Source organism: Trachurus japonicus, chromosome 10, assembly GCF_045865225.1.
Source record: "Trachurus japonicus isolate A0001 chromosome 10, Traja_1.0".
Classification (NCBI taxonomy): domain Eukaryota; kingdom Metazoa; phylum Chordata; class Actinopteri; order Carangiformes; family Carangidae; genus Trachurus; species Trachurus japonicus.
The window spans coordinates 35,748,285-35,756,964 of record NC_140916.1 but is presented as its reverse complement, the minus strand read 5'-3'; the positions used below and the strand labels follow the sequence as shown (position 1 = coordinate 35,756,964).

At 43.0% G+C, this 8,680-nt stretch overlaps 1 pseudogene; it reads right to left on the bottom strand.

Moving 5' to 3' along the window:
* Positions 1-313: 313 nt before the first annotated feature.
* Positions 314-5,374, bottom strand: LOC146980323 (zinc finger protein 862-like; annotated as a pseudogene).
* Positions 5,375-8,680: the final 3,306 nt, after the last annotated feature.

Below are 8,680 nucleotides of genomic sequence, written 5' to 3'. Positions count from 1 at the left end.
ATCTACTGGAATTTTTCCAGCTTGCTTTAAATCTGCTCTGATTAAACCCCTACTTAAGAAACCAAACCTTGATCAAAACTCTGTTGCAAACTATAGACCTGTGTCAAATCTGCCCTTTTTATCTAAAATCCTTGAGAAAATAGTCTCTTTTCAACTGACGAGACATCTATCACTTAACGACCTATTTGAGCCTTTACAGTCTGCTTTTAGGGCAAACCATTCCACAGAAACAGCACTTACTAAGGTGGCTAACGACCTCTTACTGGCTGCTGACTCAAATCTAACTACTGTTCTAGTACTATTGGACTTGAGTTCAGCGTTTGACACCGTGGACCATTGCATACTCCTGGACAGGCTCAAAACCCATTTCGGTCTATCGGGACAGGTGCTCAAGTGGTTAGGTTCCTACCTGACAGATAGATCTCAACGTGTTTCTTACAATAATAATTTCTCAGAGTCATTCCCTGTTAGGCACGGCGTCCCACAGGGTTCTGTCTTAGGCCCACTATTATTTTCAATGTATCTGACACCATTGGGTCACATCATTCGCTCCTTTGGATTATCATTTCACCTTTATGCTGATGATTTACAAATTCTCCTACTGTTACAACCAGGAATGGAGCTGGTTTGAATAGACTAAATACCTGCTTGGCTGCCGTGAGGGATTGGTTGTCAGCTAACTTTCTATTACTAAATTCAACTAAAACTGAAATGATTTTTATTGGACCAGCGTCATCTAATTATCAGCTTGACCAGCTCTCTCTGTCTCTGTCTCTTGATGATTATGCTATTCATGGCAAGGATAGAGTAAAAAATCTTGGTGTCCTCTTTGATCGTTCCCTCTCTTTTGATCTTCACATAAAGGAAGTGGCACGCGTTGCCTTTTTCCATCTAAGAAGGATCGCGAAGATTCGCTCTATTCTGTCTCTTAAAGATGCTGAGGCCCTCGTACATGCATTTGTTACATCAAGGTTGGATTATTGCAATGTCCTTCTGTCGGGGTTGCCGAAGAAATCTGTCCGCAGCCTGCAGATGGTGCAGAACGCAGCAGCTCGTATTCTGACTGGTTCATCCAAATACGAGCACATTAGTCCTGTGCTGGCCTCCCTCCACTGGCTCCCGGTGCAAGCCAGAGCTGACTTTAAGGTACTGTTACTCACATACAAAATAGTGAACGGTTTTGCACCTGCCTACCTGACTGATTTGGTTGTTCTTTATGAGCCTGCATGCTCCCTACGTTCCCAGGGGACTGGCCTTCTTAGCGTCCCGAAGGTTAATAAGAAAGGTTTCGGGGAGCGGGCCTTTTCTTTCCGCGCGCCAGTACTTTGGAATAGTCTTCCACAAGACATTAGACTGGCATGCTCTGTTGATGTCTTCAAATCAAAACTGAAAACACATCTCTTCTCTGTTGTTTACTATTCTTAATTTGTATGTATCAGTGTTTCCCACAGGATTTTAAGAGACTGTGGTGGGAGGGTCTCTGACCCTCCGGTATGGGGGAGTGTGTACGTTTTCAAGCCCAATTAGTGCATTTTGAGACCACTGAATGTAATATAAATTGCTGTATATGAACATAATAGGTTGGTACCATCCTTAAGAACATACAAAGGCATATCAGGAATATTTCAAATTTAATCTTGAACAAAACCATGACACAAAGTCATTCATTCACTCACTCATTCAATCAATCGTTCATTTGTTCATTCATTCATTCACTCATTCACTCACTCGTTCATTCATTTAGAGCATACAAAACTTAACATTGATCATGTGAAAAATCTTCAAACTGTAAAACAAAACGATGAACAAAGAACACTTGCTGTCCATAACCTTGGCACATGCATGCTGCACCAATAGTCAGCTAAAACTCAGGTAGCTTGACACTGAGTGTCACACTATTGTGACACTACTGACACACTCTGCACCCTGCCTTTTGACACTTAATTTTTCTTGGCTTTGTGAAAAACAGTTCCAGAGCTCTTCCAAAGTTGAACTCTTCAGGGCTTGGCCCATTTATTGAGACTCTCAGGCAGGCAGCAAGGTGTTCTCCTTGCAGTCTGTTCCGGAGGTCTGATTTGACCTATAAATTAAGATAACTACAATTAGTCAAAAGGAATGAAAGTAGGAGGTGCCTTTGGAGCACACATTTTGTACTCTCTTTTGGTGAAGACAATTATGCAGTTCCCTGCAATGGGTTACATATTTGGCACACCTCTCAGCAACTCTAGTCATGCCCTTTGCCCTTACCCTGTTCATCGTGGAGAAGTCTCTGTCACAGTTGACGCTGGAAACTGGAATGACCAGAGCAACTGCTGCCAGGCGGCTGAGCAATGGGTAGATTTGTCCCCATTCATCACATTCACTGGCCAGGAGAGACATTACTTCAGCTTGGTTCTTGTCCTAGGAAAAATATTTTAGAGAGATGTTAATTTACATTATTTATATTACACAAGTTGTGTCTTCATCTTAAATTGAGGTTGAGGGTTTAATTACAATAGGAACAAGTAAGCATGTTGAGCATAGTGATAGCATTACATTTGGGATTTAAGCTATCACATCTTTTGATCCTGCTGCAGAAGAATGACTCATGCTGGCAATGTCCTGGTTGAGGTGAAACCTCAGTATCATTCACCCACCTTGAATGCTCCTCCAACAAGTGCTCCTTGAAGGAACGCCATTCCTGATTTACCAGGGTCTCCTCACCATGGAGGAACTTTCTTGCCAGGATCTGAAGATGGCTGATGTTTTCTTCATCACCAAGTGCAGCTCCCTGTGGTCCCAAAACACTGAAGGCTGCAATAACATCCAGATTTTGGAACCTGGTTTCTAAGTGCCCTATTAGGCCACTGATGTAAGGACTGGCAACCTGTAAGTCACAGAATAGAAAAATAAAACCCCCAACTCTTCAAACAGCATAAGGCATTCTTCCAATGATTTGCTGTTTGTCTTTGCTGCTTGAAACTATGGAACCCTCAAAAGTGCACATAGCTTCAATCTAAGACTCAACACACTAATCCTAATCTAGAAAAAAAGAAATTACCTGTCTCACAAATCTCTTCCACTGCTCCTCTCGTGGCAGCTCCTCAGTGCCCTGTCCCCTCCTGTGCCTCTCCTCCTCGTGCTGAATGTTGAACTGTCCAAGTCCAAGGGGGTCATCAATGTCCTGGTGTAGACGGGACAGGAATGACCCAGGCAGTGGGACCTCACCTGCATCCTTTATGCGCCTGAGGGCCTCGATCGTGATTGGAACCTAAAGTTAAAGAGATGTTACATTATATTGACACCAAAGGCAACCAGCAATATCACAGATAAACAAAAGAGAGCAAAGAGAACATAAACTCTTAAAGGTTATAAACTGATCATAACATACCGGCTCCTTGATATGGAGGAAGTTGACATTTGCCCGCTGGAACACTCTTGACAGCCGTGCAATGTGTGGCAGTATGTCGGCCTGAAGGTACACAGACGCCACAAACCTATAGGTTGCACAAAAGGTGTACAGGCCCTTGGCAGCCGGGCATTTTTTCCAACTCTGCCTCCTCTGCCAATGTGGCAAGCACAGCAGAGAGATTTCTCTGGAGCATCTCAATGGCCATGTGCTGAGATAGCCACCTCGTGTCTTTTACCTCCTAGAAATTATAAATTCATGTTATGTTAGTAAAAGCTTATGTGAATCTAAATGTATGATAGTAATATGGTATATATTATAATTATAAATGGAAAACTCAAACTCAAAGTTTTGCTTGGTGACATTCTTACGGTAGATTTATATTATTAAAGGGGACCAATTATGCTAATTTTAGGGACTTTTTTTTCTCAGATTCTCATATCACAAGTGAGTAGTATTAGTGTGTGAATTGGGAACACCAACTGTGAGTGAGTATACTGTATGTAATAATACCTTCATCTTCAAGTCACAGAGTCCTAGGGTGGTAGCTGCTGTCTTCAGAGCTGCACTTCGATTTGCACTGTGATGGAAGAACAAGTGTAGTTCCTGGAGGTGGTCGCGGAAGGTTGCCAAGTATTTGACATCATTTGAGGCGTCTTTGCAGACTAGGGCAAGGCGGTGGGCAGCACAAGCCACAGCAACAATCTTGGGGAAGCTATCACTCAGCTGCTTAGCAACTCCATTTATGCGCCCTGTGGTTACATGTCACATAACACAAGCCAAATAGCATTAACAATTCGTTCTTAAAGACATACCTTCATGGGACAGTAAAATACCATACCTGTCATAACTGCTGCCCCATCTGTGCCAAGCCCACAGAGGTTTTCTGTTGGCACCTGTTTCTTGTGAAGGACAGCTTTCACAGCAGTGACAATGGTGTCAGCCTTGCCATCACTGATCGCCACGATGTCGAGGAACTGGTTAAAAACGTGTCCCTCTTTATCTATGTATCTGAATGAAACAAATACAGCATTAAGTATAGCATTAAGGCATTTTATTACCTCAAAAAAGGAAATGTATGAAAAATGTATTCCTGATAAAGTAGGAATAATCACATCCTGGAATGTTTTTCAAGCCTTTATTTGCTTACATTACTGCAGTAGAACATCACACATGAAAATACAGTCTTCAAACAGGGTATAAAACCATAAATATTAATAATTCATGATGACAATTGACTCTTAAGGGAGACTACACTATGAGCAGGGTCTGTCAAATATCTAGTCATACCTGATGTGCAGATCAAGCTGACGAAGCAAGGAAACATCTGTGCTTTCATCAAGCTCAATTCCGATGGCTTGGGATGCTGTTATCTGCTCTCTGAGAGGCTCCTCAAGAACCTGAGAAAGGATCTCAAGCATCTCATCGATTATGCGATGAGAGCGGTAGTTGTTTCTGCGATCAACCTTGAAAACAGGTTCAAGTTTTACATCAATACAGTATAAGGGCTGAACTGATTTAATTCTGTAATATTTGCACAAGTACTTACCTTCAGCTTAAGGAAATAGTCGCATCCCAGGAGCTGGGCCAAGCTTAGCAGCTTGCTGTAGTTGGTGTGGTGGGCTATTTCATTTCTGACCAACCAATACAGGCACTTGAATCCCCCAATAACAGCCTCGTGCTCCATAATAATAACGGGCTCAAATGAGTTCATGACAGAGTATCCTGCAAAAAAAAAAAAATCTCCCTGAACACCAGGACCCATCTGAAACTTTTGGGATTGTGATTTGACATGACTGTGAAAAGTTTATAAATTACCTGATGCAAGCGATTCATAGCTTTTCATGCTTTGTTGGTGGTGCTCAGTGGTGATGTGACGCTCCAGGTAATCCTTCCTGTAATGGACAGCCCCCACTTCCACGAAAGGTCTCATGTTAGGACCATTTTTTACGGAGGTCTGTGCTGCCTGCAAGCACGACAGAACATCCCTAAAAAGCAGAAAAACAATCCAATAAGTATCAACTGCATATTTATAATGGGACTTTTTATGTAAATGTGGACCCCTCTTCTGACCCAACCTTTTAAATTTATATTTTTACAGCCATAATCTACAATAGATTCATTCATATTTAAATAAATGATCACAGAAAACCTTAATTTATTTTTACTTAATTTATCATGTGCTACAGTGATGTTTGAAAGATATGGAAATGTTCACAGTATGGAATCCCCCTAATACCAAATGAAAACTTACCATGTGGAGTTTTATGGCGCATTTCCACTAGCACGGCTCGGCTCGGTACGGCTCGGCTCGGCGCGCTATTTGCGTGTTTCCACTAGCACGTAGTACCTGCAATCAGGTACACTTTTGGCATCACCTCAGCCCTGGTTCCAAGCGAGCCGAAGCGTTACTAAAACGTGACGTCAGCCGACTGCCTTCCACTGATTGGCCGATGAGTGTCGTCACTGGAAGCGACGACCGACAACAGAAATGTTCCTGCTGAAGCTGTTATTACCAGAGAATTTCTAATATTTAGACTGGCTCTGTTATTACGTGACTTTATTAAGTTTTAATATTTTTTCATGGGAGAAAGTAACTGTTTAGATCCCCATGTGCGGTTAGTTTATCCAAACGACGGCTGTTTAGAAGTTTGCCCCGATGTTTTTCGGAGAAGTGAAGCTCCAGGTCCGAGCAGCGACCGCGACACCACAGAGGCAGCAGCCCGGCTCCTGACGTGCTCCGCCGGCCAGCCTACCACCGTCACCCCGAGGAGAACAGACCGCTAATTAACTTCCCCGATGGCTTTTAAGAGGTTTACCACCGGCTGGTTAAACTCTTAAATGTTGGTCTCATTGATGAAATCTAACAATTGTGGCTGTAGCAGCAGTTTGTTTGTGGTTAGAAAGAAGAGCAGCACTGCCTTGGGGTCAGCCTACGCACAGAAAACACCACATTACATCAATAAATAAATGTTTTACAATGAACCAGGCCGATCTCAGAGCTGGCAAGACTCTCCGGTAAGGCATATTGAACGGTTAAATGCCGTTAACGGGACGAGAGCAGTCAAAACGGCGGTTTAAAGCTAGCTACAGCGAGGGTAGGTTCACTTCCTGTTTACAAAGTAAAAGCACCAATTCTATCGTAATGGCTTTCCTTATGATAAAAGGCAACGGGTATTTTATTTTGTGAAAATAACCGGAAGTGCGTTGCTCACTACGGCTAGCTTTAGTAACGCCGACTTCGTTGAAACAAAATTGTAAACAGCTGGTATTTTGTCAGTTTTTCAACACGTTGGGGATCCAAACGACTACTTTCTCGCCTGAAAATGTTTCAAATGTTGCTAAAGTTATATATTTACAGAGTTTAGAGCGTTGCTCGGCGCCGTGTAAATGACGTCACGGCGGCACTAGTGATACTCAGTTGTAATGGAAACACAACCAAACCGAGCCGTGCCGTGCCGTGCCGAGCCGTATCGAGCCGAGCCGTGCTAGTGGAAATGCGCCATTATAGAGCCAGTGTTTAAACTGAGGCATTTGCAGCCATTCAGCGTTCCATGACTTCCCATGTTTGTCTGGACCTTAATGGCATGAACAAAATAATTATTTCCTATATACACCAACAGCTCCTCAACTACGCTGTTGCTGACCAACTTCCCCTTTCTCTGCTGTCAAAACTCACCTGCTGTCCCTCTTTCAGGGGAAGCTGCCTCCCCTGCTGTCCCTATGTCATTCACCTGCTCCTCACTTTCTGTCCCTCTAACAGAATGAGAGTCAGCTGAAACTCTCCCTCCTGCTGTCCTGAAATATTTTAAAATGCTCATGGTCTGAAAAATCAAGAGTACAAAACATTAGGCTAAGCTTGAAATGTTGGGGTTACATCAAAAAGTAATAACCTAGACAAATGATAAGTTAGAGCCAACTTGCTCCTCTTGTGCTAAACCTCCTTAATTTTAATTGACAGGTGGAAAGGAAGACGATTTGGTATTGAGGAGACATTTATTCACTGAAAAATAGCTTTAATTTTACACACTATCGATGTGAGGCAAGCACATCCATCACAGCAACAGCCAACTTCTACTGTAACAGGCAGCTAACAAGTTTTCTTCAGCGCATCATGACAGTGGAGTCTGTAAACACACAAGCGGTAAAAATGCACTGGCCGTCTGAATAATACTTTTACTTTTAAGCCGTCACCTCACCTCTCTTCGCCGATCAACTATCAGGCTGTGGCAGAGTCACTGGCCCTACGCTGCTGTCACAGCGGATCCCTCTTTTCTTTTTCTTATCTTTTTTTTTTTTTTAATCGCCGACGAGAGATATTAAATAGTCCGCTCAGGGCTCATTGTGAAAAAAGTATGGTTTTAACTGTAAAAAACAACATTTAAGTATTGGTCTTTTATTTTTAAATATCTATTTATTTCGTAAGTGACCATGGTATATTCGAGGTGTCCGATTATCAGTAGGTAATTAATGGACGACGCGGAGACGGAAACAACCTCTCCGCGATGTTCCCTATAACAAAGAGGGCTGTGATTGTTACTGGGGCCGCCCCAGTAACAATCACAGCCCTCTTTGCCCCCAGTGGGGCCTACAACTTCTTACTAATGAAACACACTGGAATTCTGAGCATTTATTGTTTTCATATTCGTTTTCATAAGCGGATAGAGAGAGAGAGCACAAACGGCAGAGGGATGAGAGAGAGAGAAATAGCGCGAGCGGCAGAGGGAGAAATAGCGGAAAAGTAGCTAGCAGGAAATCAGCACCACGGAGAGCGGAAAGTTAGACTCGGTTTGGTATGTTACAGTAGAAGTTGACTGGTGCAATGAGATCAGCAACATAGCCACTGCTCCGTTATCCAACTTGATAACAGCCCAAAAGAGAAGTTACACTTACCTCACACACTATCTTCAAATACCGTCCCGTCCGCTGTCATGGATGCAGTGTCATTGGATCGCGCCAAATGCAGCAGACAGTACGACCGTCTATGAACACGACCTGTGCGTGCGTGTGTGTGTGTGCGCTGTGTGTGCGCGCTGTCTCTCGCTCGCGGGCTATTAGTATTAGTATTAGTAGAGTAGCCTACAGCTGGGCTGACTGACCCATAAATATACTGACCGATCGATATATATATATATATATATATACCGTATTGACCCGAATATAAGACGATATTTTTTCCGTCAAAAAAAGTCTGAAAAAGACGGGTCGTCTTATATTCGGGGTCTAGATATTTATATGCAAATCAGCGGGTGACATCAAACAACGTCTGTCCAAGCAAGTCAGGGCTTTTCT